General features: G+C 36.2%; 1 non-coding gene and 22 pseudogenes across 1 annotated transcript; all 23 read right to left on the bottom strand.

The window, feature by feature from the left end:
* Positions 1–1,207: 1,207 nt before the first annotated feature.
* On the bottom strand, positions 1,208–1,326 carry LOC145644380 (5S ribosomal RNA; annotated as a pseudogene).
* A 790-nt stretch (positions 1,327–2,116) lies between these two features.
* On the bottom strand, positions 2,117–2,235 carry LOC145645811 (5S ribosomal RNA; annotated as a pseudogene).
* Positions 2,236–3,712: 1,477 nt separating this feature from the next.
* On the bottom strand, positions 3,713–3,831 carry LOC145646932 (5S ribosomal RNA; annotated as a pseudogene).
* A 1,106-nt stretch (positions 3,832–4,937) lies between these two features.
* On the bottom strand, positions 4,938–5,056 carry LOC145643578 (5S ribosomal RNA). The gene has a single exon (XR_014116053.1). It is a non-coding gene; the product is annotated as a 5S ribosomal RNA (ribosomal RNA).
* A 1,105-nt stretch (positions 5,057–6,161) lies between these two features.
* Positions 6,162–6,280, bottom strand: LOC145649445 (5S ribosomal RNA; annotated as a pseudogene).
* Positions 6,281–7,289: 1,009 nt separating this feature from the next.
* LOC145649207 (5S ribosomal RNA) lies at positions 7,290–7,408 on the bottom strand (annotated as a pseudogene).
* A 352-nt stretch (positions 7,409–7,760) lies between these two features.
* Positions 7,761–7,879, bottom strand: LOC145649243 (5S ribosomal RNA; annotated as a pseudogene).
* Positions 7,880–8,546: 667 nt separating this feature from the next.
* LOC145648480 (5S ribosomal RNA) lies at positions 8,547–8,665 on the bottom strand (annotated as a pseudogene).
* Positions 8,666–9,550: 885 nt separating this feature from the next.
* On the bottom strand, positions 9,551–9,669 carry LOC145649206 (5S ribosomal RNA; annotated as a pseudogene).
* Positions 9,670–10,021: 352 nt separating this feature from the next.
* LOC145648998 (5S ribosomal RNA) lies at positions 10,022–10,140 on the bottom strand (annotated as a pseudogene).
* Positions 10,141–11,245: 1,105 nt separating this feature from the next.
* Positions 11,246–11,364, bottom strand: LOC145649444 (5S ribosomal RNA; annotated as a pseudogene).
* A 790-nt stretch (positions 11,365–12,154) lies between these two features.
* On the bottom strand, positions 12,155–12,273 carry LOC145649443 (5S ribosomal RNA; annotated as a pseudogene).
* A 352-nt stretch (positions 12,274–12,625) lies between these two features.
* On the bottom strand, positions 12,626–12,744 carry LOC145648997 (5S ribosomal RNA; annotated as a pseudogene).
* A 1,105-nt stretch (positions 12,745–13,849) lies between these two features.
* Positions 13,850–13,968, bottom strand: LOC145649442 (5S ribosomal RNA; annotated as a pseudogene).
* Positions 13,969–15,197: 1,229 nt separating this feature from the next.
* LOC145649441 (5S ribosomal RNA) lies at positions 15,198–15,316 on the bottom strand (annotated as a pseudogene).
* A 1,229-nt stretch (positions 15,317–16,545) lies between these two features.
* Positions 16,546–16,664, bottom strand: LOC145649440 (5S ribosomal RNA; annotated as a pseudogene).
* Positions 16,665–17,893: 1,229 nt separating this feature from the next.
* LOC145649439 (5S ribosomal RNA) lies at positions 17,894–18,012 on the bottom strand (annotated as a pseudogene).
* A 1,229-nt stretch (positions 18,013–19,241) lies between these two features.
* Positions 19,242–19,360, bottom strand: LOC145649438 (5S ribosomal RNA; annotated as a pseudogene).
* A 1,009-nt stretch (positions 19,361–20,369) lies between these two features.
* Positions 20,370–20,488, bottom strand: LOC145649437 (5S ribosomal RNA; annotated as a pseudogene).
* A 1,230-nt stretch (positions 20,489–21,718) lies between these two features.
* On the bottom strand, positions 21,719–21,837 carry LOC145649435 (5S ribosomal RNA; annotated as a pseudogene).
* A 352-nt stretch (positions 21,838–22,189) lies between these two features.
* On the bottom strand, positions 22,190–22,308 carry LOC145649975 (5S ribosomal RNA; annotated as a pseudogene).
* A 667-nt stretch (positions 22,309–22,975) lies between these two features.
* LOC145645844 (5S ribosomal RNA) lies at positions 22,976–23,094 on the bottom strand (annotated as a pseudogene).
* Positions 23,095–23,884: 790 nt separating this feature from the next.
* LOC145650655 (5S ribosomal RNA) lies at positions 23,885–24,003 on the bottom strand (annotated as a pseudogene).
* Between the last annotated feature and the right edge of the window lie 614 nt (positions 24,004–24,617).

Raw genomic sequence — 24,617 nt, 5'->3', positions numbered from 1 at the left:
ATAGTTTTTTTTAATTAATCACTCACTTCACATCCTAGCATGTCATCTTAAAAGTAAATTAAAGTGATGCAAGAGAAGCTTACAGCATCTCGTAGTCCAAGCTGCTAACAGATAGTTTTTTGATGAATCACTGCACTTCACATTCAGGCATGTGAGTTGGAGAGTAAATGAAAGTGATGCAAAAAAAACTTACAGCATCTGCTATTCCCATGTGCTAACAGAGAGTTTTTTTTATTAATCACTGCACTTCACATTTGAGCATGTCAGCTTGAAAGTAAATTAAAGTGATGCAAGAAAAGGTTACAGCACCTGGTATTCCTAGGTAGGGTCCCACCTCATTACTATCCAGGCCCAAAGTTGTTCAGCTTCCAAGGTCAGATGAGATTGGACGTTCTCAAGCTGGTGTGGCCGTAAGCCTTAAACACTTACTCTAATTGCCTAATCATAGCAAATATGATCAAAGACCAATCTGACAATTTTTTTTATTAATTCCTGCACTTGACATTCTAGAATGTTATCTTGAAAGTATATTAAATGATGCAATAAAAGCTTACAACATCTGGTATTCGGAGGCACTAACAGACAGTTTTTTTTTAATCACTGCACTTCACATTCAAGCATGTCAGTTGGAGAGTAAATTAAAGTGATGCAATAAAAACTTACAGCATCTGCTATTCCCAGGTGCTAGCAGATAGTTTGATTTAATTATTCACTGCACTTCAAATTTGAACATGATAGCTTGAACATAAATTAAAGGGATGCAATAAAATCTTACAGCACCTGCTATTCCCTGGTACTAAAAGATTTCTATTTAATCTGTACACTTCACATACAAGCATGTCAGTTGCAGGTTAAATTAAAGTGATGCAACAAAAACTTACAGCATCTGCTATTCCCAGGTGCTAACAGATAGTTTTTTTTAATTAATCACTGCACTTCACATCCTAGCATGTCATCTTAAAAGTAAATTAAAGTGATGCAAGAGAAGCTTACAGCATCTCGTAGTCCAAGCTGCTAACAGATAGTTTTTTGATGAATCACTGCACTTCACATTCAGGCATGTGAGTTGGAGAGTAAATGAAAGTGATGCAAAAAAAACTTACAGCATCTGCTATTCCCATGTGCTAACAGAGAGTTTTTTTTATTAATCACTGCACTTCACATTTGAGCATGTCAGCTTGAAAGTAAATTAAAGTGATGCAAGAAAAGCTTACAGCACCTGGTATTCCTAGGTAGGGTCCCACCTCAGTACTATCCAGGCCCAAAGTTGTTCAGCTTCCAAGGTCAGATGAGATTGGACGTTCTCAAGCTGGTGTGGCCGTAAGCCTTAAACACTTACTCTAATTGCCTAATCATAGCAAATATGATCAAAGACCAATCTGACAATTTTTTTTATTAATCCCTGCACTTGACATTCTAGAATGTTATCTTGAAAGTAAATTAAATGATGCAATAAAAGCTTACAACATCTGGTATTCGGAGGCACTAACAGACAGTTTTTTTTTAATCACTGCACTTCACATTCAAGCATGTCAGTTGGAGAGTAAATTAAAGTGATGCAATAAAAACTTACAGCATCTGCTATTCCCAGGTGCTTTCAGATAGTTTGATTTAATTATTCACTGCACTTCAAATTTGAACATGAAGCTTGAACATAAATTAAAGGGATGCAATAAAATCTTACAGCACCTGCTATTCCCTGGTACTAAAAGATTTCTATTTAATCTGTACACTTCACATACAAGCATGTCAGTTACAGATTAAATTAAAGTGATGCAACAAAAACTTACAGCATCTGCTATTCCCAGGTGCTAACAGATAGTTTTTTTTAATTAATCACTGCACTTCACATCCTAGCATGTCATCTTAAAAGTAAATTAAAGTGATGCAAGAGAAGCTTACAGCATCTCGTAGTCCAAGCTGCTAACAGATAGTTTTTTGATGAATCACTGCACTTCACATTCAGGCATGAGAGTTGGAGAGTAAATGAAAGTGATGCAAAAAAAACTTACAGCATCTGCTATTCCCATGTGCTAACAGAGAGTTTTTTTTTTTAATCACTGCACTTCACATTTGAGCATGTCAGCTTGAAAGTAAATTAAAGTGATGCAAGAAAAGCTTACAGCACCTTGTATTCCTAGGTAGGGTCCCACCTCAGTACTATCCAGGCCCAAAGTTGTTCAGCTTCCAAGGTCAGATGAGATTGGACGTTCTCAAGCTGGTGTGGCCGTAAGCCTTAAACACTTACTCTAATTGCCTAATCATAGCAAATATGATCAAAGACCAATCTGACAATTTTTTTTATTTATCCCTGCACTTGACATTCTAGAATGTTATCTTGAAAGTAAATTAAATGATGCAATAAAAGCTTACAACATCTGGTATACGGAGGCACTAACAGACAGTTTTTTTTTAATCACTGCACTTCACATTCAAGCATGTCAGTTGGAGAGTAAATTAAAGTGATGCAATAAAAACTTACAGCATCTGCTATTCCCAGGTGCTAGCAGATAGTTTGATTTAATTATTCACTGCTCTTCAAATTTGAACATGAAGCTTGAACATAAATTAAAGGGATGCAATAAAATCTTACAGCACCTGCTATTCCCTGGTACTAAAAGATTTCTATTTAATCTGTACACTTCACATACAAGCATGTCAGTTGCAGATTAAATTAAAGTGATGCAACAAAAACTTACAGCATCTGCTATTCCCAGGTGCTAACAGATAGTTTTTTTTAATTAATCACTGCACTTCATATCCTAGCATGTCATCTTAAAAGTAAATTAAAGTGATGCAAAAGAAGGTTACAGCACCTGGTATTCCTAGGTAGGGTCCCACCTCAGTACTATCCAGGCCCAACGTTGTTCAGTTTCCAAGGTCAGATGAGATTGGACGTTCTCAAGCTGGTGTGGCCGTAAGCCTTAAACACTTACTCTAATTGCCTAATCATAGCAAATATGATCAAAGACCAATCTGACAATTTTTTTTATTAATCCCTGCACTTGACATTCTAGAATGTTATCTTGAAAGTAAATTAAATGATGCAATAAAAGCTTACAACATCTGGTATTCGGAGGCACTAACAGACAGTTTTTTTTTAATCACTGCACTTCACATTCAAGCATGTCAGTTGGAGAGTAAATTAAAGTGATGCAATAAAAACTTACAGCATCTGCTATTCCCAGGTGCTAGCAGATAGTTTGATTTAATTATTCACTGCACTTCAAATTTGAACATGAAGCTTGAACATAAATTAAAGGGATGCAATAAAATCTTACAGCACCTGCTATTCCCTGGTACTAAAAGATTTCTATTTAATCTGTACACTTCACATTCAGGCATGTGAGGTGGAGAGTAAATGAAAGTGATGCAAAAAAAAGTTACAGCATCAGCTATTCCCAGGTGCTAACAGATAGTTTTTTTTTATTAATCACTGCACTTCACATTTGAGCATGTCATCTTGACAGTAAATTAAAGTGATGCAAGAGAAGCTTACAGCATCTCGTAGTCCAAGGTGCTAACAGATAGTTTTTGATGAATCACTGCACTTCACATTCAGGCATGTGAGTTGGAGAGTAAATGAAAGTGATGCAAAAAAAACTTACAGCATCGGCTATTCCCAGGTGCTAACAGATAGTTTTTTTTATTAATCACTGCACTTCACATTTGAGCATGTCAGCTTGAAAGTAAATTAAAGTGATGCAAGAAGAGCTTACAGCACCTGGTATTCCTAGGTAGAGTCCCACCTCAGTACTATCCAGGCCCAAACTTGCTTAGCTTCCAAGGTCAGATGAGATTGGGCGTTCTCAAGCTGGTGTGGCCATAAGCCTTAAACACTTACTCAAATTGCCTAATCATAGCAAATATGATCAAAGACCAATCTGACAATTTTTTTTATTAATCCCTGCACTTGACATTCTAGAATGTTATCTTGAATGTAATTAAATGATGCAATAAAAGCTTACAATACGGAGCTGGTATACGGAGGCACTAATTATTCACTGCACTTCAAATTTGAACATGATAGCTTGAACATAAATTAAAGGGATGCAATACAATCTTACAGCACCTGCTATTCCCTGGTACTAAAATATTTCTATTTAATCTGTACACTTCACATACAAGCTTGTCAGTTGCAGATTAAAGTAAAGTGATGCAACAAAAACTTACAGCATCTGCTATTCCCAGGTGCTAACAGATAGTTTTTTTAATTAATCACTGCATTTCACATCCTAGCATGTCATCTTGACAGTAAATTAAAGTGATGCAAGAGAAGCTTACAGCATCTCGTAGTCCAAGGTGCTAACATATAGTTTTTTGATGAATCACTGCACTTCACATTCAGGCATGTGAGTTGGAGAGTAAATGAAAGTGATGCAAAAAAAACTTACAGCATCTGCTATTCCCAGGTGCTAACAGATAGTTTGAGTTAATTATTCACTGCACTTCAAATTTGAACATGATAGCTTGAACATAAATTAAAGGGATGCAATACAATCTTACAGCACCTGCTATTCCCTGGTACTAAAATATTTCTATTTAATCTGTACACTTCACATACAAGCTTGTCAGTTGCAGATTAAAGTAAAGTGATGCAACAAAAACTTACAGCATCTGCTATTCCCAGGTGCTAACAGATAGTTTTTTTAATTAATCACTGCATTTCACATCTTAGCATTTCATCTTGACAGTAAATTAAAGTGATGCAAGAGAAGCTTACAGCATCTCGTAGTCCAAGGTGCTAACAGATAGTTTTTTGATGAATCACTGCACTTCACATTCAGGCATGTGAGTTGGAGAGTAAATGAAAGTGATGCAAAAAAAACTTACAGCATCGGCTATTCCCAGGTGCTAACAGATAGTTTTTTTTATTAATCACTGCACTTCACATTTGAACATGTCAGCTTGAAAGTAAATTAAAGTGATGCAAGAAAAGCTTACAGCACCTGGTATTCCTAGGTAGTGTCCCACCTCAGTACTATCCAGGCCCAAACTTGCTTAGCTTCCAAGGTCAGATGAGATTGGGCGTTCTCAAGCTGGTGTGGCCGTAAGCCTTATACGCGTACTCAAATTGCCTAATCATAGCAAATATGATCAAAGACCAATCTGACAATTTTTTTTATTAATCCCTGCACTTGACATTCTAGAATGTTATCTTGAATGTAATTAAATGATGCAATAAAAGCTTACAATACGGAGCTGGTATACGGAGGCACTAATTATTCACTGCACTTCAAATTTGAACATGATAGCTTGAACATAAATTAAAGGGATGCAATACAATCTTACAGCACCTGCTATTCCCTGGTACTAAAATATTTCTATTTAATCTGTACACTTCACATACAAGCTTGTCAGTTGCAGATTAAAGTAAAGTGATGCAACAAAAACTTACAGCATCTGCTATTCCCAGGTGCTAACAGATAGTTTTTTTAATTAATCACTGCATTTCACATCCTAGCATGTCATCTTGACAGTAAATTAAAGTGATGCAAGAGAAGCTTACAGCATCTCGTAGTCCAAGGTGCTAACATATAGTTTTTTGATGAATCACTGCACTTCACATTCAGGCATGTGAGTTGGAGAGTAAATGAAAGTGATGCAAAAAAAACTTACAGCATCTGCTATTCCCAGGTGCTAACAGATAGTTTAAGTTAATTATTCACTGCACTTCAAATTTGAACATGATAGCTTGAACATAAATTAAAGGGATGCAATACAATCTTACAGCACCTGCTATTCCCTGGTACTAAAATATTTCTATTTAATCTGTACACTTCACATACAAGCTTGTCAGTTGCAGATTAAAGTAAAGTGATGCAACAAAAACTTACAGCATCTGCTATTCCCAGGTGCTAACAGATAGTTTTTTTAATTAATCACTGCATTTCACATCCTAGCATGTCATCTTGACAGTAAATTAAAGTGATTCAAGAGAAGCTTACAGCATCTCGTAGTCCAAGGTGCTAACAGATAGTTTTTGATGAATCACTGCACTTCACATTCAGGCATGTGAGTTGGAGAGTAAATGAAAGTGATGCAAAAAAAACTTACAGCATCGGCTATTCCCAGGTGCTAACAGATAGTTTTTTTTATTAATCATTGCACTTCACATTTGAGCATGTCAGCTTGAAAGTAAATTAAAACGATGCAAGAAAAGCTTACAGCACCTGGTATACATAGGTAGGGTCCCACCTCAGTACTATCCAGGCCCAAACTTGCTTAGCTTCCAAGGTCAGATGAGATTGGGCATTCTCAAGCTGGTATGGCCGTAAGCCTTAAACATTTACTCAAATTGCCTAATCATAGCAAATATGATCAAAGACCAATCTGACAATTTTTTTTATTAATCCCTGCAATTGACATTCTAGAATGTTATCTTGAATGTAAATTAAATGATGCAATAAAAGCTTACAACATCTGGTATACGGAGGCACTAACAGACAGTTTTTTGATGAATCACTGCACTTCACATTCAGGCATGTGAGTTGGAGAGTAAATGAAAGTGATGCAAAAAAAACTTACAGCATCTGCTATTCCCAGGTGCTAACAGATAGTTTGAGTTAATTATTCACTGCACTTCAAATTTGAACATGATAGCTTGAACATAAATTAAAGGGATGCAATACAATCTTACAGCACCTGCTATTCCCTGGTACTAAAATATTTCTATTTAATCTGTACACTTCACATACAAGCTTGTCAGTTGCAGATTAAAGTAAAGTGATGCAACAAAAACTTACAGCATCTGCTATTCCCAGGTGCTAACAGATAGTTTTTTTAATTAATCACTGCATTTCACATCCTAGCATGTCATCTTGACAGTAAATTAAAGTGATGCAAGAGAAGCTTACAGCATCTCGTAGTCCAAGGTGCTAACATATAGTTTTTTGATGAATCACTGCACTTCACATTCAGGCATGTGAGTTGGAGAGTAAATGAAAGTGATGCAAAAAAAACTTACAGCATCTGCTATTCCCAGGTGCTAACAGATAGTTTAAGTTAATTATTCACTGCACTTCAAATTTGAACATGATAGCTTGAACATAAATTAAAGGGATGCAATACAATCTTACAGCACCTGCTATTCCCTGGTACTAAAATATTTCTATTTAATCTGTACACTTCACATACAAGCTTCTCAGTTGCAGATTAAAGTAAAGTGATGCAATAAAAACTTACAGCATCTGCTATTCCCAGGTGCTAACAGATAGTTTTTTTTATTAATCATTGCACTTCACATTTGAGCATGTCAGCTTGAAAGTAAATTAAAATGATGCAAGAAAAGCTTACAGCACCTGGTATACATAGGTAGGGTCCCACCTCAGTACTATCCAGGCCCAAACTTGCTTAGTTTCCAAGGTCAGATGAGATTGGGCATTCTCAAGCTGGTATGGCCGTAAGCCTTAAACACTTACTCAAATTGCCTAATCATAGCAAATATGATCAAAGACCAATCTGACAATTTTTTTTATTAATCCCTGCAATTGACATTCTAGAATGTTATCTTGAATGTAAATTAAATGATGCAATAAAAGCTTACAACATCTGGTATACGGAGTCACTAACAGACAGTTTTTTGATGAATCACTGCACTTCACATTCAGGCATGTGAGTTGGAGAGTAAATGAAAGTGATGCAAAAAAAACTTACAGCATCGGCTATTCCCAGGTGCTAACAGATAGTTTTTTTTATTAATCACTGCACTTCACATTTGAACATGTCAGCTTGAAAGTAAATTAAAGTGATGCAAGAAAAGCTTACAGCACCTGGTATTCCTAGGTAGGGTCCCACCTCAGTACTATCCAGGCCCAAACTTGCTTAGCTTCCAAGGTCAGATGAGATTGGGCTTTCTCAAGCTGGTGTGGCCATAAGCCTTACACGCTTACTCAAATTGCCTAATCATAGCAAATATGATCAAAGACCAATCTGACAATTTTTTTTATTAATCCCTGCACTTGACATTCTAGAATGTTATCTTGAATGTAATTAAATGATGCAATAAAAGCTTACAATACGGAGCTGGTATACGGAGGCACTAATTATTCACTGCACTTCAAATTTGAACATGATAGCTTGAACATAAATTAAAGGGATGCAATATAATCTTACAGCACCTGCTATTCCCTGGTACTAAAATATTTCTATTTAATCTGTACACTTCACATACAAGCTTGTCAGTTGCAGATTAAAGTAAAGTGATGCAACAAAAACTTACAGCATCGGCTATTCCCAGGTGCTAACAGATAGTTTTTTTAATTAATCACTGCACTTCACATCCTAGCATGTCATCTTGAAAGTAAATTAAAGTGATGCAAGAGAAGCTTACAGCATCTCGTAGTCCAAGGTGCTAACAGATAGATTTTTGAGGAATCACTGCACTTCACATTCAAGCATGTGAGTTGGAGAGTAAATGAAAGTGATGCAAAAAAAACTTACAGCATCGGCTATTCCCAGGTGCTAACAGATAGTTTTTTTTATTAATCACTGCACTTCACATTTGAACATGTCAGCTTGAAAGTAAATTAAAGTGATGCAAGAAAAGCTTACAGCACCTGGTATTCCTAGGTAGGGTCCCACCTCAGTACTATCCAGGCCCAAACTTGCTTAGCTTCCAAGGTCAGATGAGATTGGGCTTTCTCAAGCTGGTGTGGCCGTAAGCCTTACACGCTTACTCAAATTGCCTAATCATAGCAAATATGATCAAAGACCAATCTGACAATTTTTTTTATTAATCCCTGCACTTGACATTCTAGAATGTTATCTTGAATGTAATTAAATGATGCAATAAAAGCTTACAATACGGAGCTGGTATACGGAGGCACTAATTATTCACTGCACTTCAAATTTGAACATGATAGCTTGAACATAAATTAAAGGGATGCAATACAATCTTACAGCACCTGCTATTCCCTGGTACTAAAATATTTCTATTTAATCTGTACACTTCACATACAAGCTTGTCAGTTGCAGATTAAAGTAAAGTGATGCAACAAAAACTTACAGCATCTGCTATTCCCAGGTGCTAACAGATAGTTTTTTTAATTAATCACTGCATTTCACATCCTAGCATGTCATCTTGACAGTAAATTAAAGTGATGCAAGAGAAGCTTACAGCATCTCGTAGTCCAAGGTGCTAACATATAGTTTTTTGATGAATCACTGCACTTCACATTCAGGCATGTGAGTTGGAGAGTAAATGAAAGTGATGCAAAAAAAACTTACAGCATCTGCTATTCCCAGGTGCTAACAGATAGTTTGAGTTAATTATTCACTGCACTTCAAATTTGAACATGATAGCTTGAACATAAATTAAAGGGATGCAATACAATCTTACAGCACCTGCTATTCCCTGGTACTAAAATATTTCTATTTAATCTGTACACTTCACATACAAGCTTGTCAGTTGCAGATTAAAGTAAAGTGATGCAACAAAAACTTACAGCATCTGCTATTCCCAGGTGCTAACAGATAGTTTTTTTTATTAATCATTGCACTTCACATTTGAGCATGTCAGCTTGAAAGTAAATTAAAATGATGCAAGAAAAGCTTACAGCACCTGGTATACATAGGTAGGGTCCCACCTCAGTACTATCCAGGCCCAAACTTGCTTAGTTTCCAAGGTCAGATGAGATTGGGCATTCTCAAGCTGGTATGGCCGTAAGCCTTAAACACTTGCTCAAATTGCCTAATCATAGCAAATATGATCAAAGACCAATCTGACAATTTTTTTTATTAATCCCTGCAATTGACATTCTAGAATGTTATCTTGAATGTAAATTAAATGATGCAATAAAAGCTTACAACATCTGGTATACGGAGGCACTAACAGACAGTTTTTTGATGAATCACTGCACTTCACATTCAGGCATGTGAGTTGGAGAGTAAATGAAAGTGATGCAAAAAAATCTTACAGCACCGGCTATTCCCAGGTGCTAACAGATAGTTTTTTTTATTAATCACTGCACTTCACATTTGAGCATGTCAGCTTGAAAGTAAATTAAAGTGATGCAAGAAAAGCTTACAGCACCTGGTGTCCCTAGGTAGGGTCCCACCTCAGTACTATCCAGGCCCAAACTTGCTTAGCTTCCAAGGTCAGATGAGATTGGGCGTTCTCAAGCTGGTGTGGCCGTAAGCCTTATACGCTTACTCAAATTGCCTAATCATAGCAAATATGATCAAAGACCAATCTGACAATTTTTTTTATTAATCCCTGCACTTGACATTCTAGAATGTTATCTTGAATGTAATTAAATGATGCAATAAAAGCTTACAATACGGAGCTGGTATACGGAGGCACTAATTATTCACTGCACTTCAAATTTGAACATGATAGCTTGAACATAAATTAAAGGGATGCAATACAATCTTACAGCACCTGCTATTCCCTGGTACTAAAATATTTCTATTTAATCTGTACACTTCACATACAAGCTTGTCAGTTGCAGATTAAAGTAAAGTGATGCAACAAAAACTTACAGCATCTGCTATTCCCAGGTGCTAACAGATAGTTTTTTTAATTAATCACTGCATTTCACATCCTAGCATGTCATCTTGACAGTAAATTAAAGTGATGCAAGAGAAGCTTACAGCATCTCGTAGTCCAAGGTGCTAACATATAGTTTTTTGATGAATCACTGCACTTCACATTCAGGCATGTGAGTTGGAGAGTAAATGAAAGTGATGCAAAAAAAACTTACAGCATCTGCTATTCCCAGGTGCTAACAGATAGTTTGAGTTAATTATTCACTGCACTTCAAATTTGAACATGATAGCTTGAACATAAATTAAAGGGATGCAATACAATCTTACAGCACCTGCTATTCCCTGGTACTAAAATATTTCTATTTAATCTGTACACTTCACATACAAGCTTGTCAGTTGCAGATTAAAGTAAAGTGATGCAACAAAAACTTACAGCATCTGCTATTCCCAGGTGCTAACAGATAGTTTTTTTAATTAATCACTGCATTTCACATCCTAGCATGTCATCTTGACAGTAAATTAAAGTGATTCAAGAGAAGCTTACAGCATCTCGTAGTCCAAGGTGCTAACAGATAGTTTTTGATGAATCACTGCACTTCACATTCAGGCATGTGAGTTGGAGAGTAAATGAAAGTGATGCAAAAAAAACTTACAGCATCGGCTATTCCCAGGTGCTAACAGATAGTTTTTTTTATTAATCATTGCACTTCACATTTGAGCATGTCAGCTTGAAAGTAAATTAAAACGATGCAAGAAAAGCTTACAGCACCTGGTATACATAGGTAGGGTCCCACCTCAGTACTATCCAGGCCCAAACTTGCTTAGCTTCCAAGGTCAGATGAGATTGGGCATTCTCAAGCTGGTATGGCCGTAAGCCTTAAACATTTACTCAAATTGCCTAATCATAGCAAATATGATCAAAGACCAATCTGACAATTTTTTTTATTAATCCCTGCAATTGACATTCTAGAATGTTATCTTGAATGTAAATTAAATGATGCAATAAAAGCTTACAACATCTGGTATACGGAGGCACTAACAGACAGTTTTTTGATGAATCACTGCACTTCACATTCAGGCATGTGAGTTGGAGAGTAAATGAAAGTGATGCAAAAAAAACTTACAGCATCTGCTATTCCCAGGTGCTAACAGATAGTTTGAGTTAATTATTCACTGCACTTCAAATTTGAACATGATAGCTTGAACATAAATTAAAGGGATGCAATACAATCTTACAGCACCTGCTATTCCCTGGTACTAAAATATTTCTATTTAATCTGTACACTTCACATACAAGCTTGTCAGTTGCAGATTAAAGTAAAGTGATGCAACAAAAACTTACAGCATCTGCTATTCCCAGGTGCTAACAGATAGTTTTTTTAATTAATCACTGCATTTCACATCCTAGCATGTCATCTTGACAGTAAATTAAAGTGATTCAAGAGAAGCTTACAGCATCTCGTAGTCCAAGGTGCTAACAGATAGTTTTTGATGAATCACTGCACTTCACATTCAGGCATGTGAGTTGGAGAGTAAATGAAAGTGATGCAAAAAAAACTTACAGCATCGGCTATTCCCAGGTGCTAACAGATAGTTTTTTTTATTAATCATTGCACTTCACATTTGAGCATGTCAGCTTGAAAGTAAATTAAAACGATGCAAGAAAAGCTTACAGCACCTGGTATACATAGGTAGGGTCCCACCTCAGTACTATCCAGGCCCAAACTTGCTTAGCTTCCAAGGTCAGATGAGATTGGGCATTCTCAAGCTGGTATGGCCGTAAGCCTTAAACATTTACTCAAATTGCCTAATCATAGCAAATATGATCAAAGACCAATCTGACAATTTTTTTTATTAATCCCTGCAATTGACATTCTAGAATGTTATCTTGAATGTAAATTAAATGATGCAATAAAAGCTTACAACATCTGGTATACGGAGGCACTAACAGACAGTTTTTTGATGAATCACTGCACTTCACATTCAGGCATGTGAGTTGGAGAGTAAATGAAAGTGATGCAAAAAAAACTTACAGCATCGGCTATTCCCAGGTGCTAACAGATAGTTTTTTTTATTAATCACTGCACTTCACATTTGAGCATGTCAGCTTGAAAGTAAATTAAAGTGATGCAAGAAAAGCTTACAGCACCTGGTGTCCCTAGGTAGGGTCCCACCTCAGTACTATCCAGGCCCAAACTTGCTTAGCTTCCAAGGTCAGATGAGATTGGGCGTTCTCAAGCTGGTGTGGCCGTAAGCCTTATACGCTTACTCAAATTGCCTAATCATAGCAAATATGATCAAAGACCAATCTGACAATTTTTTTTATTAATCCCTGCACTTGACATTCTAGAATGTTATCTTGAATGTAATTAAATGATGCAATAAAAGCTTACAATACGGAGCTGGTATACGGAGGCACTAATTATTCACTGCACTTCAAATTTGAACATGATAGCTTGAACATAAATTAAAGGGATGCAATACAATCTTACAGCACCTGCTATTCCCTGGTACTAAAATATTTCTATTTAATCTGTACACTTCACATACAAGCTTGTCAGTTGCAGATTAAAGTAAAGTGATGCAACAAAAACTTACAGCATCTGCTATTCCCAGGTGCTAACAGATAGTTTTTTTAATTAATCACTGCATTTCACATCCTAGCATGTCATCTTGACAGTAAATTAAAGTGATGCAAGAGAAGCTTACAGCATCTCGTAGTCCAAGGTGCTAACATATAGTTTTTTGATGAATCACTGCACTTCACATTCAGGCATGTGAGTTGGAGAGTAAATGAAAGTGATGCAAAAAAAACTTACAGCATCTGCTATTCCCAGGTGCTAACAGATAGTTTGAGTTAATTATTCACTGCACTTCAAATTTGAACATGATAGCTTGAACATAAATTAAAGGGATTCAATACAATCTTACAGCACCTGCTATTCCCTGGTACTAAAATATTTCTATTTAATCTGTACACTTCACATACAAGCTTGTCAGTTGCAGATTAAAGTAAAGTGATGCAACAAAAACTTACAGCATCTGCTATTCCCAGGTGCTAACAGATAGTTTTTTTAATTAATCACTGCATTTCACATCCTAGCATGTCATCTTGACAGTAAATTAAAGTGATTCAAGAGAAGCTTACAGCATCTCGTAGTCCAAGGTGCTAACAGATAGTTTTTGATGAATCACTGCACTTCACATTCAGGCATGTGAGTTGGAGAGTAAATGAAAGTGATGCAAAAAAAACTTACAGCATCGGCTATTCCCAGGTGCTAACAGATAGTTTTTTTTATTAATCATTGCACTTCACATTTGAGCATGTCAGCTTGAAAGTAAATTAAAATGATGCAAGAAAAGCTTACAGCACCTGGTATACATAGGTAGGGTCCCACCTCAGTACTATCCAGGCCCAAACTTGCTTAGCTTCCAAGGTCAGATGAGATTGGGCATTCTCAAGCTGGTATGGCCGTAAGCCTTAAACATTTACTCAAATTGCCTAATCATAGCAAATATGATCAAAGACCAATCTGACAATTTTTTTTATTAATCCCTGCAATTGACATTCTAGAATGTTATCTTGAATGTAAATTAAATGATGCAATAAAAGCTTACAACATCTGGTATACGGAGGCACTAACAGACAGTTTTTTGATGAATCACTGCACTTCACATTCAGGCATGTGAGTTGGAGAGTAAATGAAAGTGATGCAAAAAAAACTTACAGCATCTGCTATTCCCAGGTGCTAACAGATAGTTTGAGTTAATTATTCACTGCACTTCAAATTTGAACATGATAGCTTGAACATAAATTAAAGGGATGCAATACAATCTTACAGCACCTGCTATTCCCTGGTACTAAAATATTTCTATTTAATCTGTACACTGCACATACAAGCTTGTCAGTTGCAGATTAAAGTAAAGTGATGCAACAAAAACTTACAGCATCTGCTATTCCCAGGTGCTAACAGATAGTTTTTTAAATTAATCACTGCATTTCACATCCTAGCATGTCATCTTGACAGTAAATTAAAGTGATGCAAGAGAAGCTTACAGCATCTCGTAGTCCAAGGTGCTAACATATAGTTTTTTGATGAATCACTGCACTTCACATTCAGGCATGTGAGTTGGAGAGTAAATGAAAGTGATGCAAAAAAAATTTTCAGCATCTGCTATTCCCAGGTGCTAACAGATAGTTTGAGTTAATTATTCACTGCACTTCAAATTTGAACATGATAGCTTGAACATAAATTAAAGGGATGCAATACAATCTTACAGCACCTGCTATTCCCTGGTACTAAAATATTTCTATTTAATCTGTACACTTCACATACAAGCTTGTCAGTTGCAGATTAAAGTAAAGTGATGCAACAAAAACTTACAGCATCTGCTATTCCCAGGTGCTAACAGATAGTTTTTTTAATTAATCACTGCATTTCACATCCTAGCATGTCATCTTGACAGTAAATTAAAGTGATTCAAGAGAAGCTTACAGCATCTCGTAGTCCAAGGTGCTAACAGATAGTTTTTGATGAATCACTGCACTTCACATTCAGGCATGTGAGTTGGAGAGTAAATGAAAGTGATGCAAAAAAAACTTACAGCATCGGCTATTCCCAGGTGCTAACAGATAGTTTTTTTTATTAATCATTGCACTTCACATTTGAGCATGTCAGCTTGAAAGTAAATTAAAACGATGCAAGAAAAGCTTACAGCACCTGGTATACATAGGTAGGGTCCCACCTCAGTACTATCCAGGCCCAAACTTGCTTAGCTTCCAAGGTCAGATGAGATTGGGCATTCTCAAGCTGGTATGGCCGTAAGCCTTAAACATTTACTCAAATTGCCTAATCATAGCAAATATGATCAAAGACCAATCTGACAATTTTTTTTATTAATCCCTGCAATTGACATTCTAGAATGTTATCTTGAATGTAAATTAAATGATGCAATAAAAGCTTACAACATCTGGTATACGGAGGCACTAACAGACAGTTTTTTGATGAATCACTGCACTTCACATTCAGGCATGTGAGTTGGAGAGTAAATGAAAGTGATGCAAAAAAAACTTACAGCATCTGCTATTCCCAGGTGCTAACAGATAGTTTGAGTTAATTATTCACTGCACTTCAAATTTGAACATGATAGCTTGAACATAAATTAAAGGGATGCAATACAATCTTACAGCACCTGCTATTCCCTGGTACTAAAATATTTCTATTTAATCTGTACACTGCACATACAAGCTTGTCAGTTGCAGATTAAAGTAAAGTGATGCAACAAAAACTTACAGCATCTGCTATTCCCAGGTGCTAACAGATAGTTTTTTAAATTAATCACTGCATTTCACATCCTAGCATGTCATCTTGACAGTAAATTAAAGTGATGCAAGAGAAGCTTACAGCATCTCGTAGTCCAAGGTGCTAACATATAGTTTTTTGATGAATCACTGCACTTCACATTCAGGCATGTGAGTTGGAGAGTAAATGAAAGTGATGCAAAAAAAACTTACAGCATCTGCTATTCCCAGGTGCTAACAGATAGTTTGAGTTAATTATTCACTGCACTTCAAATTTGAACATGATAGCTTGAACATAAATTAAAGGGATTCAATACAATCTTACAGCACCTGCTATTCCCTGGTACTAAAATATTTCTATTTAATCTGTACACTTCACATACAAGCTTGTCAGTTGCAGATTAAAGTAAAGTGATGCAACAAAAACTTACAGCATCTGCTATTCCCAGGTGCTAACAGATAGTTTTTTTAATTAATCACTGCATTTCACATCCTAGCATGTCATCTTGACAGTAAATTAAAGTGATTCAAGAGAAGCTTACAGCATCTCGTAGTCCAAGGTGCTAACAGATAGTTTTTGATGAATCACTGCACTTCACATTCAGGCATGTGAGTTGGAGAGTAAATGAAAGTGATGCAAAAAAAACTTACAGCATCGGCTATTCCCAGGTGCTAACAGATAGTTTTTTTTATTAATCATTGCACTTCACATTTGAGCATGTCAGCTTGAAAGTAAATTAAAATGATGCAAGAAAAGCTTACAGCACCTGGTATACATAGGTAGGGTCCCACCTCAGTACTATCCAGGCCCAAACTTGCTTAGCTTCCAAGGTCAGATGAGATTGGGCATTCTCAAGCTGGTATGGCCGTAAGCCTTAAACATTTACTCAAATTGCCTAATCATAGCAAATATGATCAAAGACCAATCTGACAATTTTTTTTATTAATCCCTGCAATTGACATTCTAGAATGTTATCTTGAATGTAAATTAAATGATGCAATAAAAGCTTACAACATCTGGTATACGGAGGCACTAACAGACAGTTTTTTGATGAATCACTGCACTTCACATTCAGGCATGTGAGTTGGAGAGTAAATGAAAGTGATGCAAAAAAAACTTACAGCATCTGCTATTCCCAGGTGCTAACAGATAGTTTGAGTTAATTATTCACTGCACTTCAAATTTGAACATGATAGCTTGAACATAAATTAAAGGGATGCAATACAATCTTACAGCACCTGCTATTCCCTGGTACTAAAATATTTCTATTTAATCTGTACACTGCACATACAAGCTTGTCAGTTGCAGATTAAAGTAAAGTGATGCAACAAAAACTTACAGCATCTGCTATTCCCAGGTGCTAACAGATAGTTTTTTAAATTAATCACTGCATTTCACATCCTAGCATGTCATCTTGACAGTAAATTAAAGTGATGCAAGAGAAGCTTACAGCATCTCGTAGTCCAAGGTGCTAACATATAGTTTTTTGATGAATCACTGCACTTCACATTCAGGCATGTGAGTTGGAGAGTAAATGAAAGTGATGCAAAAAAAATTTTCAGCATCTGCTATTCCCAGGTGCTAACAGATAGTTTGAGTTAATTATTCACTGCACTTCAAATTTGAACATGATAGCTTGAACATAAATTAAAGGGATGCAATACAATCTTACAGCACCTGCTATTCCCTGGTACTAAAATATTTCTATTTAATCTGTACACTTCACATACAAGCTTGTCAGTTGCAGATTAAAGTAAAGTGATGCAACAAAAACTTACAGCATCTGCTATTCCCAGGTGCTAACAGATAGTTTTTTTAATTAATCACTGCATTTCACATCCTAGCATGTCATCTTGACAGTAAATTAAAGTGATTCAAGAGAAGCTTACAGCATCTCGTAGTCCAAGGTGCTAACAGATAGTTTTTGATGAATCACTGCACTTCACATTCAGGCATGTGAGTTGGAGAGTAAATGAAAGTGATGCAAAAAAAACTTACAGCATCGGCTATTCCCAGGTGCTAACAGATAGTTTTTTTTATTAATCATTGCACTTCACATTTGAGCATGTCAGCTTGAAAGTAAATTAAAACGATGCAAGAAAAGCTTACAGCACCTGGTATACATAGGTAGGGTCCCACCTCAGTACTATCCAGGCCCAAACTTGCTTAGCTTCCAAGGTCAGATGAGATTGGGCATTCTCAAGCTGGTATGGCCGTAAGCCTTAAACATTTACTCAAATTGCCTAATCATAGCAAATATGATCAAAGACCAATCTGACAATTTTTTTTATTAATCCCTGCAATTGACATTCTAGAATGTTATCTTGAATGTAAATTAAATGATGCAATAAAAGCTTACAACATCTGGTATACGGAGGCACTAACAGACAGTTTTTTGATGAATCACTGCACTTCACATTCAGGCATGTGAGTTGGAGAGTAAATGAAAGTGATGCAAAAAAAACTTACAGCATCTGCTATTCCCAGGTGCTAACAGATAGTTTGAGTTAATTATTCACTGCACTTCAAATTTGAACATGATAGCTTGAACATAAATTAAAGGGATGCAATACAATCTTACAGCACCTGCTATTCCCTGGTACTAAAATATTTCTATTTAATCTGTACACTGCACATACAAGCTTGTCAGTTGCAGATTAAAGTAAAGTGATGCAACAAAAACTTACAGCATCTGCTATTCCCAGGTGCTAACAGATAGTTTTTTAAATTAATCACTGCATTTCACATCCTAGCATGTCATCTTGACAGTAAATTAAAGTGATGCAAGAGAAGCTTACAGCATCTCGTAGTCCAAGGTGCTAACATATAGTTTTTTGATGAATCACTGCACTTCACATTCAGGCATGTGAGTTGGAGAGTAAATGAAAGTGATGCAAAAAAAATTTTCAGCATCTGCTATTCCCAGGTGCTAACAGATAGTTTGAGTTAATTATTCACTGCACTTCAAATTTGAACATGATAGCTTGAACATAAATTAAAGGGATGCAATACAATCTTACAGCACCTGCTATTCCCTGGTACTAAAATATTTCTATTTAATCTGTACACTTCACATACAAGCTTGTCAGTTGCAGATTAAAGTAAAGTGATGCAACAAAAACTTACAGCATCTGCTATTCCCAGGTGCTAACAGATAGTTTTTTTAATTAATCACTGCATTTCACATCCTAGCATGTCATCTTGACAGTAAATTAAAGTGATTCAAGAGAAGCTTACAGCATCTCGTAGTCCAAGGTGCTAACAGATAGTTTTTGATGAATCACTGCACTTCACATTCAGGCATGTGAGTTGGAGAGTAAATGAAAGTGATGCAAAAAAAACTTACAGCATCGGCTATTCCCAGGTGCTAACAGATAGTTTTTTTTATTAATAATTGCACTTCACATTTGAGCATGTCAGCTTGAAAGTAAATTAAAATGATGCAAGAAAAGCTTACAGCACCTGGTATACATAGGTAGGGTCCCACCTCAGTACTATCCAGGCCCAAACTTGCTTAGCTTCCAAGGTCAGATGAGATTGGGCATTCTCAAGCTGGTATGGCCGTAAGCCTTAAACACTTACTCAAATTGCCTAATCATAGCAAATATGATCAAAGACCAATCTGACAATTTTTTTTATTAATCCCTGCAATTGACATTCTAGAATGTTATCTTGAATGTAAATTAAATGATGCAATAAAAGCTTACAACATCTGGTATACGGAGGCACTAACAGACAGTTTTTTGATGAATCACTGCACTTCACATTCAGGCATGTGAGTTGGAGAGTAAATGAAAGTGATGCAAAAAAAACTTACAGCATCTGCTATTCCCAGGTGCTAACAGATAGTTTGAGTTAATTATTCACTGCACTTCAAATTTGAACATGATAGCTTGAACATAAATTAAAGGGATGCAATACAATCTTACAGCACCTGCTATTCCCTGGTACTAAAATATTTCTATTTAATCTGTACACTTCACATACAAGCTTGTCAGTTGCAGATTAAAGTAAAGTGATGCAACAAAAACTTACAGCATCTGCTATTCCCAGGTGCTAACAGATAGTTTTTTTAATTAATCACTGCATTTCACATCCTAGCATGTCATCTTGACAGTAAATTAAAGTGATGCAAGAGAAGCTTACAGCATCTCGTAGTCCAAGGTGCTAACATATAGTTTTTTGATGAATCACTGCACTTCACATTCAGGCATTTGAGTTGGAGAGTAAATGAAAGTGATGCAAAAAAAACTTACAGCATCTGCTATTCCCAGGTGCTAACAGATAGTTTAAGTTAATTATTCACTGCACTTCAAATTTGAACATGATAGCTTGAACATAAATTAAAGGGATGCAATACAATCTTACAGCACCTGCTATTCCCTGGTACTAAAATATTTCTATTTAATCTGTACACTTCACATACAAGCTTGTCAGTTGCAGATTAAAGTAAAGTGATGCAACAAAAACTTACAGCATCTGCTATTCCCAGGTGCTAACAGATAGTTTTTTTTATTAATCATTGCACTTCACATTTGAGCATGTCAGCTTGAAAGTAAATTAAAATGATGCAAGAAAAGCTTACAGCACCTGGTATACATAGGTAGGGTCCCACCTCAGTACTATCCAGGCCCAAACTTGCTTAGCTTCCAAGGTCAGATGAGATTGGGCATTCTCAAGCTGGTATGGCCGTAAGCCTTAAACACTTACTCAAATTGCCTAATCATAGCAAATATGATCAAAGACCAATCTGACAATTTTTTTTATTAATCCCTGCAATTGACATTCTAGAATGTTATCTTGAATGTAAATTAAATGATGCAATAAAAGCTTACAACATCTGGTATACGGAGGCACTAACAGACAGTTTTTTGATGAATCACTGCACTTCACATTCAGGCATGTGAGTTGGAGAGTAAATGAAAGTGATGCAAAAAAAACTTACAGTATCTGCTATTCCCAGGTGCTAACAGATAGTTTGAGTTAATTATTCACTGCACTTCAAATTTGAACATGATAGCTTGAACATAAATTAAAGGGATGCAATACAATCTTACAGCACCTGCTATTCCCTGGTACTAAAATATTTCTATTTAATCTGTACACTTCACATACAAGCTTGTCAGTTGCAGATTAAAGTAAAGTGATGCAACAAAAACTTACAGCATCTGCTATTCCCAGGTGCTAACAGATAGTTTTTTTAATTAATCACTGCATTTCACATCCTAGCATGTCATCTTGACAGTAAATTAAAGTGATGCAAGAGAAGCTTACAGCATCTCGTAGTCCAAGGTGCTAACATATAGTTTTTTGATGAATCACTGCACTTCACATTCAGGCATGTGAGTTGGAGAGTAAATGAAAGTGATGCAAAAAAAATTTTCAGCATCTGCTATTCCCAGGTGCTAACAGATAGTTTGAGTTAATTATTCACTGCACTTCAAATTTGAACATGATAGCTTGAACATAAATTAAAGGGATGCAATACAATCTTACAGCACCTGCTATTCCCTGGTACTAAAATATTTCTATTTAATCTGTACACTTCACATACAAGCTTGTCAGTTGCAGATTAAAGTAAAGTGATGCAACAAAAACTTACAGCATCTGCTATTCCCAGGTGCTAACAGATAGTTTTTTTAATTAATCACTGCATTTCACATCCTAGCATGTCATCTTGACAGTAAATTAAAGTGATGCAAGAGAAGATTACAGCATCTCGTAGTCCAAGGTGCTAACATATAGTTTTTTGATAAATCACTGCACTTCACATTCAGGCATGTGAGTTGGAGAGTAAATGAAAGTGATGCAAAAAAAACTTACAGCATCGGCTATTCCCAGGTGCTAACAGATAGTTTTTTTTATTAATCATTGCACTTCACATTTGAGCATGTCAGCTTGAAAGTAAATTAAAATGATGCAAGAAAAGCTTACAGCACCTGGTATACATAGGTAGGGTCCCACCTCAGTACTATCCAGGCCCAAACTTGCTTAGCTTCCAAGGTCAGATGAGATTGGGCATTCTCAAGCTGGTATGGCCGTAAGCCTTAAACACTTGCTCAAATTGCCTAATCATAGCAAATATGATCAAAGACCAATCTGACAATTTTTTTTATTAATCCCTGCAATTGACATTCTAGAATGTTATCTTGAATGTAAATTAAATGATTCAATAAAAGCTTACAACATCTGGTATACGGAGGCACTAACAGACAGTTTTTTGATGAATCACTGCACTTCACATTCAGGCATGTGAGTTGGAGAGTAAATGAAAGTGATGCAAAAAAAACTTACAGCATCGGCTATTCCCAGGTGCTAACAGATAGTTTTTTTTATTAATCACTGCACTTCACATTTGAGCATGTCAGCTTGAAAGTAAATTAAAGTGATGCAAGAAAAGCTTTCAGCACCTGGTATTCCTAGGTAGGGTCCCCCCTCAGTACTATCCAGGCCCAAACTTGCTTAGCTTCCAAGGTCAGATGAGATTGGGCGTTCTCAAGCTGGTGTGGCCGTAAGCCTTATACGCTTACTCAAATTGCCTAATCATAGCAAATATGATCAAAGACCAATCTGACAATTTTTTTTATTAATCCCTGCACTTGACATTCTAGAATGTTATCTTGAATGTAATTAAATGATGCAATAAAGGCTTACAATACGGAGCTGGTATACGGAGGCACTAATTATTCACTGCACTTCAAATTTGAACATGATAGCTTGAACATAAATTAAAGGGATGCAATACAATCTTACAGCACCTGCTATTCCCTGGTACTAAAATATTTCTATTTAATCTGTACACTTCACATACAAGCTTGTCAGTTGCAGATTAAAGTAAAGTGATGCAACAAAAACTTACAGCATCTGCTATTCCCAGGTGCTAACAGATAGTTTTTTTAATTAATCACTGCATTTCACATCTTAGCATGTCATCTTGACAGTAAATTAAAGTGATGCAAGAGAAGCTTACAGCATCTCGTAGTCCAAGGTGCTAACAGACAGTTTTTTGATGATTTACTGCACTTCACATTCAGGCATGTGAGTTGGAGAGTAAATGAAAGTGATGCAAAAAAAACTTACAGCATCTGCTATTCCCAGGTGCTAACAGACAGTTTTTTTTATTAATCATTGCACTTCACATTTGAGCATGTCAGCTTGAAAGTAAATTAAAGTGATGCAAGAAAAGCTTACAGCACCTTGTATACATAGGTAGGGTCCCACCTCAGTACTATCCAGGCCCAAACTTACTTAGCTTCCAAGGTCAGAGGAGATTGGGCATTCTCAAGCTGGTGTGGCCGTAAGCCTTAAACACTTACTCAAATTGCCTAATCATAGCAAATATGATCAAAGACCAATCTGACAATTTTTTTTATTAATCCCTGCACTTGACATTCTAGAATGTTATCTTGAATGTAAATTAAATGATGCAATAAAAGCTTACAACATCTGGTATACGGAGGCACTAACAGACAGTTTTTTGATGAATCACTGCACTTCACATTCAGGCATGTGAGTTGGAGAGTAAATGAAAGTGATGCAAAAAAAACTTACAGCATCTGCTATTCCCAGGTGCTAACAGATAGTTTGAGTTAATTATTCACTGCACTTCAAATTTGAACATGATAGCTTGAAAATAAATTAAAGGGATGCAAACAATCTTACAGCACCTGCTATTCCCTGTTACTAAAATATTTCTATTTAATCTGTACACTTCACATACAAGCTTGTCAGTTGCAGATTAAAGTAAAGTGATGCAACAAAAACTTACAGCATCTGCTATTCCCAGGTGCTAACAGATAGTTTTTTTAATTAATCACTGCATTTCACATCTTAGCATGTCATCTTGACAGTAAATTAAAGTGATGCAAGAGAAGCTTACAGCATCTCGTAGTCCAAGGTGCTAACAGATAGTTTTTTGATGAATCACTGCACTTCACATTCAGGCATGTGAGTTGGAGAGTAAATGAAAGTGATGCAAAAAAAACTTACAGCATCGGGTATTCCCAGGTGCTAACAGATAGTTTTTTTTATTAATCACTGCACTTCACATTTGAGCATGTCAGCTTGAAAGTAAATTAAAGTGATGCAAGAAAAGCTTACAGCACCTGGTATTCCTAGGTAGGGTCCCACCTCAGTACTATACAGGCCCAAACTTGCTTAGCTTCCAAGGTCAGATGAGAGTGGGCATTCTCAAGCTGGTGTGGCCGTAAGCCTTATACTCTTACTCAAATTGCCTAATCATAGCAAATATCATCAAAGACCAATCTGACAATTTTTTTTATTAATCCCTGCACTTGACATTCTAGAATGTTATCTTGAATGTAATTAAATGATGCAATAAAAGCTTACAATACGGAGCTGGTATACGGAGGCACTAATTATTCACTGCACTTCAAATTTGAACATGATAGCTTGAACATAAATTAAAGGGATGCAATACAATCTTACAGCACCTGTTATTCCCTGGTACTAAAATATTTCTATTTAATCTGTACACTTCACATACAAGCTTGTCAGTTGCAGATTAAAGTAAAGTGATGCAACAAAAACTTACAGCATCTGCTATTCCCAGGTGCTAACAGATAGTTTTTTTAATTAATCACTGCATTTCACATCCTAGCATGTCATCTTGACAGTAAATTAAAGTGATTCAAGAGAAGCTTACAGCATCTCGTAGTCCAAGGTGCTAACAGATAGTTTTTGATGAATCACTGCACTTCACATTCAGGCATGTGAGTTGGAGAGTAAATGAAAGTGATGCAAAAAAAACTTACAGCATCTGCTATTCCCAGGTGCTAACAGATAGTTTGAGTTAATTATTCACTG

Source organism: Electrophorus electricus, chromosome 13, assembly GCF_041902795.1.
Source record: "Electrophorus electricus isolate QZ-2024a chromosome 13, ASM4190279v1, whole genome shotgun sequence".
NCBI classification, from domain to species: Eukaryota; Metazoa; Chordata; class Actinopteri; order Gymnotiformes; family Gymnotidae; genus Electrophorus; species Electrophorus electricus.
This window is presented reverse-complemented; position numbering and strand designations above follow the sequence as displayed.